Here is a 15,340-nt window from a genome sequence, read left to right as displayed (position 1 = left end):
AATTGTGACATGCACTTTCTACGCACCTCATGCTTTTATGCCTATTCCTCCTCATCTGAATTGTCACTTTCTTCTATTATCAGCGCTGTTTATGTGGATTGAGGAAAGTAGTCTGCATATACTCTAGGCAACTTTCATGAGAACAGCTCCTTAAAAGGAGTAATTGCTCGTCTCCGCCGTGCTAAGACAGGGGACATCACCCGACAGCTAGAGTATACCGGAGTATACACAAAGTCACAAGCATTTTTGCGAGATGTTCGCAGATGACTGCACAGAGCGCATTTTAGCTGGGAAACGTGTATTATTAGATTTTATCCTGTGAAGAGGAAAAATACAGCTCTCAGAGCAAGTCAAATTTATACAAATTTCTGCACAAGATAAGCTTCTGAATAACCTGTGAGATGCATGTTATGCATGCATTCAAACGGATTCAAGAGGATTTGCAGAGAAATACAGACAATATGCTTTCTTTGTGCGTGTTTCAAACACTGTGAAGTGTATTCGCAGACGTCTGAAATGCATCCTGGGAGTCAGTTTCCTCTGTCTCCATCTAGTGTTTCTGCCTGAAGCCACTTTTCCAATACACAGAGAGCATAAATAGAAAACCATCGCCTTCCTTTTCCTTTACAATTACAAACAAAAGAGCTAAAAAAAAACATTCACACACTAACACGACGGAAATCTTAATCACAAACTGTAACGTTTCTCATCAATAGCTGCGGCTGTGCGTGGGCACGCACACGTGTGAATGTGCATGAGCCGTCTGAGACACTGAGGCTGGATTGACCTGATCATTAGAAGGGGGAAGAGGCTTGACCTGATATTTCCTCTGTTGTTTGGTCAGGAAAGGGACGTTATTGTAAAAGGGCTGTAAAGATAAATAACCTCGCCGTTTCCATGGCAAAGGCACAAACAGTGGCAGCCGAAGACAAAAGAGCAGAAGACAATAAATCCAACACTGTCAATTTTTGTTTAGTTTTCAGAGTGTTTTGGAGGGAAATATGCTTTCAAAACAAGAGGCCGCGTCTGTTTTTCCACAGAGAAAGGGAAATCGGATCAGTTTTTTCTGCTTTTTTTTTAAACGGGCCACAGTTTCATCTTGTGCGTTATTTTCCAGGCCACGCCATCCTGATTGGTAATAGGAATATCTGACACCCTATTTTGCCTGTGGATCAGGAAACTCCTTGTACAGCTGTATACATGTTTTTATAGCCTTTGAAAGAAAGGGGTATTGTCTTTAAATTCCTAAGAATGCGTTATCCGGCCTTCAAATTTAAGTGGAAAACCATCCCAGGCACTTTTTTTTTTACAAGCTGAACAATCAAGAGAGAACATGCACATTTGCTCTTAGTCTTGAGGTCAACTAGAGTTCATCTCATTAGAACAAATACAGGTCATCAACTTTAGTCTACATTAAAGGTTCTTTATATGACATCCAGAGCATTTATATAGCAGCAAACTATTATTGTCTATGTAAAGATATAGAGGAGTAATGTCTACCTGAGCAGAGAATGAAGTCACTCTCTGTGTGTGTTGTAATCCGAGCTTCTCAGTGCTTCGTTGACAAAGCCGGGCCTTTTAGTGCCTTTTAGTGCATGATCGTGCATGTGAGCGTGCCCCACTGGCTACCTCATGGCCGCCGCTCTGCACTGCTCTCATACGGCGGTTACAGCTGATAACGCTGTCCCGACCGATGGCGCCATAGCGGAAGCGTAGAACCCACCCTGTTGAGAGTCATGCGGAGGCAATAGAAATGCTCATAATCTCGCATTTAGCACCTTTAAAGGGGATTTCACACAGTCTGTTTATAGGTTTTAGGAGGTACTACTACATATGTGAAGAAGTGGTATAAAGACTTTTGTGGCTCCAGTTAGCATCAGTTGGAGCTGAAGCAACCATGATGTTTTTTTTACTAAACCTAACCAAGAAGTTTTGTTGCCTGAACCTAACTAAGTAGTGTTGTTGCATGTTTTGTTTTGTTTACAACATTATGCCCATATCCCGGGAGAAAATACGTTGAGATAGTTGTATGGGAATATAATTTTATAGGAGACAGGGTTGCACCCAAGGGAGCTGAGTGAAATCTGATAAATGTCCTCAAGTGATGTCGCTTCAGTAGGCGTCCGGTTTGTGAAGTTAGAAATAAGTGATCTTACCAGACCCTCTGTAGTCCACTCCTCATCTCAGCTTGAGGATAGCAAGTCGAGGCTACATTTAGACAAGGAAGAAGAATGTGTGGAATATAAAAGACTTTGTTCCAAATCGCATACTTTTTCTTTTTACTTTTAGTACGTACTGCTGCTGCTCTTACCAAGTACGTACTGTTGCATGCAATGTTATATGCACACAATAGGGACGTACTACTTCATCATAGCATTGCACCTTGAACTTTGACCCCCTTATGCTCATGTATCCGCTGTGCAGAGGATTGTAGGTCAGAATATCCAGAAAAGCATGTTGGCTTGCATACTTCAAAATACGACCGGATGTCGTGGGACATCCTGGTATTTTTGGCACACTGTATGTATAGAGACGTACTAAATCTTTTTCTGGCATACTAAATAGTAGTGGTAGTATGGGTATTGGAACGCAGAGGATGTCTCTGGTTCTGCTGCATTGAATCCAATCCTTTTTTTGGGAGCAATGCCAAATCAGTTGAATACTCTTATAACATAAAAAAGGAACTCTGTAATTCAGGATGTTCCTCAAAATAGCGGAAAAGCTTCAGGTTCAACTTTCATTTGGAACACTTTTTTTTCTGTCATCACCCGATCATCTACAGTGTAAAAGAAACCTCCCTGTCTGCCCTCTCTGCCCCCCCGACGCGGCCCCCATCGTCTCATCGCCAGGGGAGACGAGCCTCGTCAGAGGCGAGGCGTGATGAGGAGCGGCCTTATCACTCCAATACAAGAGCAAACACAGGAGTCTTTACAGCACGTCGTCTCAGGAAGCAGCGCGCCGAGAGATTACTGCCCTTTAAGAAGCCCTAAGACACGACCAATCCCAAGTAGTGTTTTATCTTGACAGTTTGCGGGGCTTTGTTTGCCTTTTCTGTGAAGCCTGGGGATAAAAGAGCAGCCTCTGTGAGCTGTGTCTGATTAGGATCTAATTGTTAACATTCACTGTGCCTTTTTTTATGATCAGCCCGCCGTTGCCATACATGCAGCAGGTAGAGGCCTTTTCAGTGTTATGAAGGACTCTCCCCTCGCTTGCTCTCGTGTGTTACTCAAGTACTAGTTAGCACCGAGGTGGCAGGAGAGGAGCCCCCGGCTCGTCGACATCAACAACAACAACAACATCAACAAACAGGAATTGATGGCGAGTGTTTATTATCTGGTTTAATTGCTCCTCATCTGGAGGATCTGACAGTTGCGGTTAATGAGAGAGAGAGAGGAGGCACGCACTGTTGGCAGCGAGCTTCATAGTGTAAGACGTGGTAGTGTGTGTGTGTGTGTGTGTGTGTGTGTGTGTGTGTGTGTGTGTGTGTGTGTGCGTGTGCGCGTGTGTGTGTGTGTGTGTGTGTAGTCAAAAAGAGCATAGACCACATACAGCTCAACAGAAGCAACACAAAACATGCGGGAAACATCAAATTGTTTATCGACTTCAAAACAGGCCCCTCAATCAGGAAGTCCAACCCGAGGCCTCCTCTTAAGGGCCCGACGCACCAAGCCGACGGTCGGCTGCTGGGACAGTTTGGGGCCGTCGGTGAGCGTCTGTCGGCCTCGTTTAATGCGGTGTGTCCCGCACCGTCGGCTCTAGTCTGCCCGTGTCGGAGGCTTTTCGGTAGAGCCCGTCGGTGAGAGAAATCACTCTGATTGGCGGTTCAGCTGAAACGAATCAGTGCCCGAGAAGAGAAACGGAAGTGAAGAAAAAAAAGAAAGGCACACAGAAGGCTCTTCTCATTTTTCATCTTCATCTCACCGGATCATTCCAACACGCGGATATTTTCACAGCGACGTGGCCGTCTGGAACGTGTTGAGTGAGAGTGGGTGTGAAAATGGTCGGCAAACGCCGCTTTGTTTCATTTTATTTTCATTGTTTTCATCACAACAACGGCTTGAATGTCCGCCGTCCTCGGCCTTCCGGTTTCCCTTACTGAATGATGAATACAGACTACAGGCGCCTGCTGGTGTGGAGAGTTATTTCCTCTCAGGCAGGCGCAGAACGTACGTGGATACTGGCCGTCGGCTGTAGTCTTTGCGGTGCGTTCGAATGCAACTTTTCGGGCCGAGATAAAGGTGACGTGAGGCGATGCAGCAGTTGGCCTTCATCGGCGCTAGTTCTTTGATGTCGGCTTGGTGTGTCTGGACCTTTACTATAACCTGTGTGTCATTACTGCAAGAAATACACCTGTAAACCTGCACACACACACACACACACACACGCACACACACACACAGCACAGCAGATCTTATCCCCCGTGCAGGCTGCGTACACTAATCAGATGCCGAGCAAAGACAGGATATCACTGAAATCGAGCCTCTTCCTCAATATTTCATCTGGCCTGCAGCAGGCCTGGCTCACGGCCAACCAGGGACCTCCCTGACATTGTACAGTGTCACGCACACACATCCAGGCACGGCTTGACAAAGAAAGCATCAAGACCAGTAAGTAGGCCTTTAGGCACATCATGGGGACAGGAGCCATGTTTTGTCCTCGTAAGAAACAAGGAAAACGTTGGAGAGAATGAGGGATTATTGCCCCTCCGTTCAATGCCAGACACGCACATAAACACACATATAAACACACACCACCACAACCACCACCATCAGAGGCTCGTTGTCCCATTCATAAAATTTCTCCCGTTGAGAAACACGGGCATATCTTAAACAGGGCATACCCGCCCCTTTTACTACTCCGGCTCAGCAGGCCCACATGGGAACAATTAGGGGTATACGCAAGTTTGGCGAAGGTCCGTAGCAACCAGCTGCATCTGTTTTTATTTACCTTTCGCTCTGGCGCTGGATAATGTCATGAGCACATCTGCTACTGTGCAACGTAACCGTGGTTACATGCGTGGTTGACCCATGATTCTGTAATTACCCGCCGAGCGAGATGAAGAGGCCCAGCAAACCACTCAAAGCCACACATAGCCGTCCTCCCCCCCTCCACCCCTCATCCTCCTCCGCCTCTCTCCGGTGGCATCATAGTCCCGTCTGCCTCGCCAAAACGCGGCGCTGAGAGCTGGTAGCTGGAGAGCAGAGGATGCTGAAGTGGCATTTAATGACCCAAAGTTGTCCACAATAGTAATTTTAACTTCATTTTGGCGTCATTAAATCACTCAGTCAGTTAATGACACTCTCTTTCTATTACGTAGGATCAAATGTGGTTATTCTCTCAATCGCAAATGAGCTGGGGTGAGATGCACTTATCGAATTTCCTGATCTGATCCGATTGCTTGTTTGTGGTCACATGACCCGGGCTGAGCAGTTTGTCACCCCCATCTTGCAGTTGGGCCACTTTGGGAGGTCTGACCAGGGCCGGCTCGAGTCCTTTTGATGCCCTATAGGCGAAATTTGGATTAGGGTTATAGGGTTCAACCCCCCAGAACCTTAAGCCTATCCCTATAAAATATAAAATATTTTCATAAATAACTGTGTTTATTATAATATCAATAAACAACTGGTTCCTGATATTGTTGGCTTAAAAGTGTTTAGTACAATTCACACCTTTTTTTATTATTATTATACTTTTTATTGACACTTAGCAACAAACATACTTCTATGAAATGAGTTACAGACCCTGCACACATACATACATCATCCACCTATGTCTGTCTACATTTTAAGATTTGTTATACATAGAAAAACAAAACAGTAAAAACTATGAACAAATAGGAAGTGATCTTTTCATTACCATACAATCATAGATTTGCAAAACTAGTTAACCCAGATTTTTCCCAGCGTGATACAAATAATTACAATTTTATGGTATGTAATGTTCATAGTTGGGCTCTCCTCATAAGAGCCTTTTTACCAGCTCCCAGCAAAATAAATATTTGTCTCTTTTCAGCCATTCTTGAGGCATAAGTCCAAAAAAATAAAATCTTACTCTCCAGGGGTACATGACATCTGAAAATATCTTGTAAGGCATTATGAATCCCTCTCCAAAAATCTTGAATAACAGAAATAAAATACCAATTCAGGCTTTTGCAACTAAACTCTCTCCAATTTTGTGAGCTTTTAACAGTTTACATGTTTATTAAGAAATACAGGGGAGAAAAGTGTATTTCTTTCTTTCTTTCTTTCTTTCTTTCTTTCTTTAATTGTTCATTTGTTACCTCAATGCAGAAAATTAGGTTGGGTGCCCACCAGCATTTTTTTATTATTATTTTTATTTATTTATTTTCATATTTTTATATTTAATTATTTATTTATTTATTTATTTATTGTTTTATTTATTTATTTATCTATTTATTTATTTATTTATTTATTTATTTATTGTTTTTATAGGTCGACTAGCACCCCCAGACGGCGGCGCCCTAGGCGACCGCCTATATGGCCTACGCCTTAAGCCGGCCCTGGGTCTGACAACACTAAACTTTAACTAGAAATATTTAATTTTTGCAACGTCATAGGTAGTTCAAAAAGATCTAATCAGGAGAAACACGTGAACTTACTTGTAAATGTCTCCACAGAGTGTGCCTTGTTGCAAAAAAATGATGACACCCACGCTCAACTGGTCATGTAAGGAGACTGAGATTAATCAGATTCAGGTGCAGCACAGAGCAAAGAAAGATGCCTCTGTGATGTTTCAGAGCTCTGAATAAAACCAGCAAGAAGTTTTCACTTTTCCACCAAAGGTCTCGTGTTTGTTTGAAATTCTGAAAGCTCACATTATTTACACAGCAAAGCGGCCAATCAAGATGAGGCTTGTTTATAATAATGATGAGTGATTATGAGCAATAACAATGAAGACCATATATGGATCACTTCACAGAAGCAGTGTGTGCGGAGGTTGGGTGCCACCATGCTTAGCATCTCCCAGATGTGCGAGCCATATGCTCCGACTGAAATTAAAACAAAAAAGAAACAGTGGAACATGAAAGGGATTTTTAACTTTGTAAAGACAGTTAACAGTCGGTACAGATAGGGTAATGACCGAGAGAGGCCACATGAAAGAAGCGGGGATGTTGGCGTGCTTTTTGCACCGCTCATTCCATTTCCTGCTCATAAGTTCACTGAGCAGATGGGGACCAAAGGCACAAGGAAGTTTAGATTTTCTGCCCCACAGCCCATTGTATATGATGCATGTAACTGCGTAACACTGCGCTGTTATCATTTACAGACGCTTTGGTGCGTACCAGGAGGTCACAATAACAAAGGTGGGAAAAAAAAGGGTGGGTACAAAAATGACATTTTAGTCAAAAGAATCTGGATCATTCCTGGGATTTTGTGGGGAATACATTTAGTCATATTTAAAGCAACTAATTCACTGGCAAAGATGAGTAAACTTTCTTTTATACTATATTTTGCATTCATTCATTCATCACATACAGCTCAATGCAGATATAAAGCGACAAAAAATGAAGTGCATATGTAAAACTGGTTGCATTTCAGAATGATCATCTGCTAGAAGGACTGCGGCCCATCGAGGGATTTTTTCTGAAAACACATGCAGCAGTGCCCTCTCCTGTTGGTTCAGTATACTGCAGCAAAGACACATGAAGCTTCACAGCTGAATGTTTAGTCAGAAAATTGATTTATTTTATTTAACAAGAACAAAGAAACACATTTGTAAAGCGACAGTTTCACCTTAAGAAACATCAACCTTCTGAAAGTCTGAGCTTCATCATTGACAGTGTTTAAAAATCGAGTCTTTGTTATAAGCTTCTCTGGAAGGTGGCATCAGTGGTAGCGACGGGAGAGGGTCTTCTCTGCCTGTTGTGCTGCTCGGATACGGAGATGTGTTTATTTAACGCCCGCCTTGTCTACGTCTGGATAATGTCCGCCCTCAGGCACCGGCTGGCAGAGGTCTGGCTGTATTTCTGCTTGTATAATCAACCTTCACAGCGCTGACTGACCACGGCGTCATCTTTCAGGACTGCAAACAGACGTGCAGCACGTGGCACCAATGACAATGGAAAACAATAGAAGTGAATCAAAAGGTCTTAAATCACGTGTTGTCACCAAGTTGGAGCTGTATTTGAAGTCTAGCGTGACTTGAAAACACAAAACGAAGGAAATTAAAGAGGACCTATTATGCTTTTGTGCCTTTTCCTATTCCTTTTGTGTGTTATATAATTTTTTTGTGCATATAAAATGTCAAACGCAAAGTTATAAAGTACACCCAAAGGGAGTTACTCTCAGATACTCAGAAACGCTGCTCCTGAACTGCCTGAAACGCCTCGCTTGAAGTCCTGCCTTTTATTCCGTAACATGGTGATGTCACCAAGTAACAAATTTGCTTAATACCTGCCTAGCGCCTAGTTTGGCACACCCTCAAACAAAGCTAGTTAGAGCGGAGCTGGAGCGGAATCCGAAGAGTTTGGTTCAGTTGACCAATCACAACAGAGTGGGCCAGCTGACCAATCAGAGCAGGCTTTTCTTTTTTTAACCCCTCAGACAGAGGATAAACAGCCGGTATGAGAAAAGTAAAGCTTTTTTTGAATATTAAAGTATGTAAACATGTTCTAGTAGAAACCCAAAATACAAGTATGCACCTGAAAAAGAGCATAATAGGTCCTCTTTAAATTTAATAATCCATATAAAGCTTTTAGTGATGTGAAATATGCTGTTTGAATTTGACAATATGAGTCCTTTACTATTGTGATGTGAATTATGTTGAAGTTTGCGAAGCTGACACCTGAAAAGACCAACACGTTCTCATCCCACCTCGTCACATACCGCCGCTTTGTCACGCCCCTTGACGTCACGCTAGTATTAGGCAACAAAACCGCCTTAGTTAGGTTTAGGAAAGAACAACATGGTTGGGTTTAAAAACTACTACATTTGTACAGTGAAAATGACACTGAACGTTGTGAACACAAGGCACAAACGAACAGCTGATTGTAACGTGAAAGTGAAACGAGACACGAACAGCGATCTCCTGGATGAAAGACTTGTGTTTGTTGGACCCATCCACCTCCGCTCCCAGTCACCATGTGTGTGTCTTTTCGCTCTTTAAACTACGTCACCACACCTCGGACTCACTTTCTCGGAGCGTTTACTGTTGCTGCAGTTGGGTTTACATTATATTTAATGGAACGCCCGGTGCGTTTCATACCGGCGCTAAAGGGAGCCTTATGAGGCGGTACCGAACCCTGACAGCCATGACAAATGGGAATGAGAACGGGCTGAAAAGACACATGCGGGTTGTCTTATGGGATATTGGAAAAAGTTGTTTGCTTCCAGAATCAGCACAGGGGATGATACTGTTTCTGTCAGGTTTCTAGTCCTCCCAAACCCACTCCAGTCGTCTCTGCTTTTGCTCTTTATTCCCACTGGTTGTGTTGAATTGTTGTTGAGGTGGACCCGTTGTGAGGACAGATGTTTCTGATGGTTCAGCTGTGGTTGATGATTCAAGGAAATCTGGCTCTGCTGAAGACAAATGTCCACTTTGACTCTTTGACGTCTCATCGGTGTGGAAGTTAAAGGTGCGGGCCTCCGTCTGTGTGTGAGGTGAATTAGTTGCAGTGATCTCTTCAAATGGAGCTCTCTCGGTTAGGCGGTCCAACGGCGGCTGTTCTGTAGTTAAACTCTCATGTTTAAAGTTGAGCGTGGACGCGGCCGTGGTGTTTGGACCAGGAGAGGATGTGATATGTGATGCTGTAGGCCTGGCTATGGAAGTATGGATGCATCATTTTAGTAACGGTGAAGTGAGCAGAAATGTTCAGATGCTTCAACATGGCAGGAATTATGAAGTCTATTACTCTGTTTTTCTCAAAAACTGTAAAACTTATTAAACCTATCTCCTCCCACATTTTTTGCTCAATTGACACCAAAATTGCTCCGCTGCATCTTCAGACTGTCGTCTACAAACCATCCAGACAGATTTTTGAATTATCAAAAAATGTACCCACAGTGCATCAAAACTTTTTAGTGTAAACAGTACTGTACACAGCTACTACGAAATCTAGCAAAATAAAGCTCCAATGTTCATGAAAATAAACGACAAAATGATGAGGTCATGGTAGATGTAGGGTGGTAAATATCAGAATTTTATCTCAAAAAATTTTTTATGGTATTTTGAATTCTATCTTTGTGAGAACCATTGCAGTTAATGGAAATCCAACATATTTAATCGTCAGTTTGTCACTTATGGAGCAATCAATTTTTATTAAAATAAATTACTGACATCTCTGTGTTGTCTAGATGAAGTACACAAATGCTCTGAATTTTGCCTCGAAAAGTGAATTTTTGACATTAGTTTGAAATCTGCCTTTACATGCAACCCTGGTGATTGCCTCACTCACAGTGTGAAGTGCTAGTTTTGCCCGGGCAGTTAGCTCACCAAGATAGTGACTTGTTTCTAGATGTCTGAGGTTGTGAGTCCAAGACCCGATTGAGGCAGAATGAACATGCTAATGCCTTAAAGGATTAATGATGATGGACTGTCCTAGACTTCTCGTTTGTCTTCCTTTTTTCATCTTCCTCTTCTTCTTCCTCCTCAAAATGCCCGGCCCCGACCCACAGCAGCTATAATTATAATCCTACATTTCTAATAATGATTTAATAATAATATGAATTTAATGGGTCACAATTATTTGCACAATTTTACAAACTTTCTCCATAACAACATGAAAGGATAACTTTGGTATTATTCAACCTTATTTTCCTATGTTTTTGTATTGTGGGTGGGACAACACTTTCTGAAACTGGTCCAGTATTGAGGGGTAGCGCTGTATAGATGGCAGCTGCAATATGGTGCTATTGGGGCAATCTGGCACGGTCACTTACGTTAGGATCCTACGGAGAAATAAAACGTTTTTCTTACCTTTCGCCTTCTATTTATCATCGTGTCATGTGACTTGTTGACGGAAGACAACCGTGGAAACGTGAGTGTGAGTGGATGGAGGAGTGCCGGAGTTGTAAGAGTTGTGTTTTCTAAAAGATTTTCAAAAATATGGATGTGACGCGCGATTTCACAACAAGACTTCTCTGAGCGAGACACATAATAAATAAATAAACAGCCCGGATCAAAGAGAAAAGTAAGAAAAAGGTTTTATTTCTCTGGAGGGTCCTTTGCATAATGTTGTCATACACTTATAATAGCAATCAGAGCCTGTCAGGGGCAAAAACAAGTACTTTTTGGTGGACGGAAACTGACGGTACCAGGTTGCCCCAAATGATTACATTACAGTTCACTTAGCGGCTGGCGGCTGCAGCGTTCTCCCTCAATACTGGACCAATTTCAAAAAGTATTCAGTCACTTAGACTACTTTCAGTGGAAAATATTTGGCGACACTGGGGTCTGTTTTTTGGTTGGATCATTCTTAAAATCTAGTTTACTCTTGTTAGTTTCTCAACATTACCGACCCTAGCTTTAAAGGAGCTACATAATAAAGTTAGATGATTAATTGACTGAGCAACAAACAAAAGTAAGTACCTGGTGTGACTATTGTAAAAGCCTCTCAGTGGCTAGTGGTCAAAATATCATCCAATAATTAATCACCACTTTAGTTTTACTGTGTTCATCAGCAGCACACTCACCTGTGCATGACAGTGTGTTCTCCATGGTCCAGTGCATTTTGTGATTTGTCTCTTTGAAGGTGAGCACAACATCCACCCTGTAAAACGGCTGCAGGAGGCGTTTGCTGTCTGCACAGGTCTGTTAATAAAAAATAGATGTTTTTAATGGATCCTTATGGGAAAAGACACTTACATTTTAAGAAATGTCAGAAACACAAAATGCACCAGCATGATGATCAACTCTGGTTTGGAAACATAAGAGTACTAACTGTTGTTTCAGCACAAACCTTGGTCTGCAGTATTTGGGTTGTGGGAATGATCAGTGTCACAAATTCACTCGTCTCGTGCACCGTGAAGTTATCTGTCTGGTTCACCGACACGTTGCAGACTGTCAGGGCTTCGTTGTCAAAGCCGCCTCGCTTGGTCAAACCCATCCGTCGTTTGAAAATGTGCAGCACAGTCTCCTCCGGTGTGGACGTGGTCGCTGAACGTTACATCAGGGATAAAATGTGTTATCAGTGGTGGAAGTATTTTTACTGAAGTACTGTACTTAAGTACACTTTTGAGGTACTTTGTACATGATTATTTCCATTTTATTCTATTTAAAGGACCAGTGTGTATAGGGGGGATCTATTGGCAGAAATGGAATATAGTATTATTAATAAGTATGTTTTCATTAGTGTATAATCACCTGAAAATAAGTGAAATAATAAATAGTAAATAATGAGTCCTTTATATCTACATTGGGAGTGGGTCCGCCATGTTGCACCACCATGTTTCTACAGTAGCCCCTCTAACATTTTGAATGGAGAAGTTTTAATCTCTACACTGTAGCACTTCTTCTTTTACTGAAGTAAAAACATCTTCTTCCAACTCTGCCTAAGTAGGAGTTTGGATGCAGTATTTTTACTTTTAATGGTGTATTTTTACATCATTTTAGCGGTACTTTTTTCTGTAATAATTTATTATTATTTTATTATTATAGGGAGATACATCCGGTGTACATAAACATACAAAAAGAGCATAAATGTAAATGATTGTCCCTCCATATTTTGGTATTTTTCCCCCAAAAGCTCCCTCCCATTGCCAACCCTCACCCATTGCCGATGCAAAAAGAATAAAGAACAAAAAACAAAGTTAAATTAAATTTAAAAAAGAAAAAATATATATATAATAAATAATTAAAATAAAATAAATAATACAGTGCATTGACAGTAATAATAATTATAGTATGAATCCCAAACTACAGATAAAATAGGCTAATAAACTTTACTGTGTACAAATAAACCATTTAAGTGGTCATTTCTCTTTACATAAATTAAACTTTATGATGTCATAAATTTAGCTGATGTAGTGGTACTTTTACTTAAGTAAAGGATCTGAGTGAGTACTGACTGGGATAAACATGTTAAAGCTCCCGGTGCTGATTCTCTGATTGCTACTCACCTTTTGGACAAGTAGCCTCCATACTGAAGGCGTACTGACCACTGACCAGCTTCAAGGCCAAGAATTCCCCTTCACTTTCCATCACCTGCGTTAACCAAAGACCAAAAATACAGTCATGAAGTGAATTTTAGATGTAATGCTGCCATTGGTCACTAGGTGGCAGGATGTTACTCTCTATTATTTAATACTCTTACTCTGACAGGGCTCAAGACCTCCCTTCTCCTGCCTTGAACTGTGATGTCTGGGCCGCTCATGTCGATGTTCATCTGGATCAGACTGGCGTCCTCCAGAGCTACGATGAGGTGATCGCTCAGAGACAGCGACCAATGCAACTGTAATGCGGAACATGCAAACACAAAAACACAGTCAGACACAGTCTCAGTCTGATTTCTTTATTTCATCCAAACACATTCGCAAAGATAACAGGAGAAACTTCAGAGGCCAGGTCCAAAGCACCCTGGAGAACACAGATTTAAGGCAATCAACTTTAACCCTCTGAGACCCACAATAGACCTGTTTTGTCTTCTTTTAGAGCGGTACAGGAGGTCTTTAGGGGGAGATAGCAGGTCAGCAGTAGATGTCACATAGAAGTGGTGTACATCACCTGAAAGCTGGGAACCTGAAGATTAATTTGCACTGTGAGTCAAATTGTTCTAGTCATAAATCAAAAATAAATATTAATTCATTCATTATTTAAAATTAATTGTGAAAGTGTATAAGGGCTTAGAACATTATCATTGAAGTATATGATGGTTATTCCCATGCTTTATTATGTCTCATAAGCTGTTACAGCAGTTTTGGGGTTGATGACCATTTGTTACACAGATTTGGTGCTAAATTAAAACAATTTTTACCTCTGGAGAATTGATAAAAATGATCAATAATCCCTCCAAAATACCACATTAAGACACAAAGACTTTGACGAACACCATAGAAAAAGCCATGCTGTGATTTGGTTTCAAAAACTTTTGACAATTGGAGATTTCTGCAAGAATTGCATTTTTCGGCGATTAGATGGTGAGCGCCTCTGCTGAATCAGTGCCAAATTAGGGGAGGTTATTTCAGAAGGATGTGAGTCTCATATCGGTTTGACTCTTATGAAGACACAGTTGGCGTCGGAACATTAGTCTGTAATAAAGTTGATTGCTTAAATCCATATGTGCTTTGGACTTGGTCTCTGAAGTCTCTCCTGTTACAAGATCACCCTACTCTGTGAGCACCAGACATCTAACCTCCTTTCTTCACTCAACATTCACAAAGATATGTGCATCATGGGATTGATTTCAATTTCTACCTCATTATCCCAGTTGTCATAGGGAACTTGTCTGGTCACCTACGGACACATACAAATCTTATCAGAATAACAAAGCAAAATACTTGGTTGAATTGTAGAAATGAAAACAGTGAAAAGTTACACATGAAGAACTCCAGTTGGCAGTTACCTGAATATACTCCGGGTCACACTGGATCTGCTCTCTGCTGGGCAGCACAGAAACCATGGGACACTTCATTATGAAACTATGAGGTCTGCCCCCGAATCGATTTATCCTCTTCACCAAATTCAGTGTGAGGACATAGTAACCATGCTGGAAAAAAAAGAATTATCACCACAAGGCCTGTCTGCAAAGGTCAATCGATTAAAATATTTAATCATAATTAATCGCATGATTTTCCATAGTTAATCACAAATTAATCACATCTGTTCATAATGTACCTTAAAGGGAGATTTGTCAAGTATAATAATAATAATAATAATAATTTAATACTCTTATCAACATGGGAGTGGGCAAATATGCTGTTTTATGCAAATGTATGTATATATTTATTATTGTAAATCAATTAACAACACAAAACAATGACAGATATGGTCCAGAAACCCTCACAGGTACTGCATTTAGCATAAAATATATGCTCAAATCACAACATGGCAAACTGCAGCCCAACAGGCAACAACAGCTGTCAGTGTGTCAGTGTGCTGACTTGACTATGACTTGCCCCAAACTCCATGTGATTATCATAAAGTGGGCATGTCTGTAAAGGGGAGACTCGTGGGTACCCATAGAACCCATTTACATTCACATATCTGGAGGTCAGAGGTCAAGGGACCCCTTTGAACATGACCATGCCAGTTTTTCCTCGCCAAAATTTAGCGCAAATTTGGAGCGTTATTTAGCGACAAGCTAATATGACATGGTTGACAGCCCTAGTACTGTATATGTATTTTTTAAAAGAGTGACACACCTGTTGTTGGAGGAAACATCCGG

General features: G+C 41.5%; 1 long non-coding RNA gene across 1 annotated transcript; it reads right to left on the bottom strand.

Moving 5' to 3' along the window:
* Window positions 1–9,892: 9,892 nt before the first annotated feature.
* LOC119489778 lies at window positions 9,893–14,803 on the bottom strand. Its single transcript, XR_005207251.1, has 3 exons — window positions 14,791–14,803; window positions 10,803–10,806; window positions 9,893–10,033 (listed from the first exon to the last, which is right to left on the bottom strand). It is a non-coding gene; the product is annotated as an uncharacterized LOC119489778 (long non-coding RNA).
* Between the last annotated feature and the right edge of the window lie 537 nt (window positions 14,804–15,340).

Source organism: Sebastes umbrosus, chromosome 6, assembly GCF_015220745.1.
Source record: "Sebastes umbrosus isolate fSebUmb1 chromosome 6, fSebUmb1.pri, whole genome shotgun sequence".
Lineage (NCBI taxonomy): Eukaryota > Metazoa > Chordata > Actinopteri > Perciformes > Sebastidae > Sebastes > Sebastes umbrosus.
This window is presented reverse-complemented; position numbering and strand designations above follow the sequence as displayed.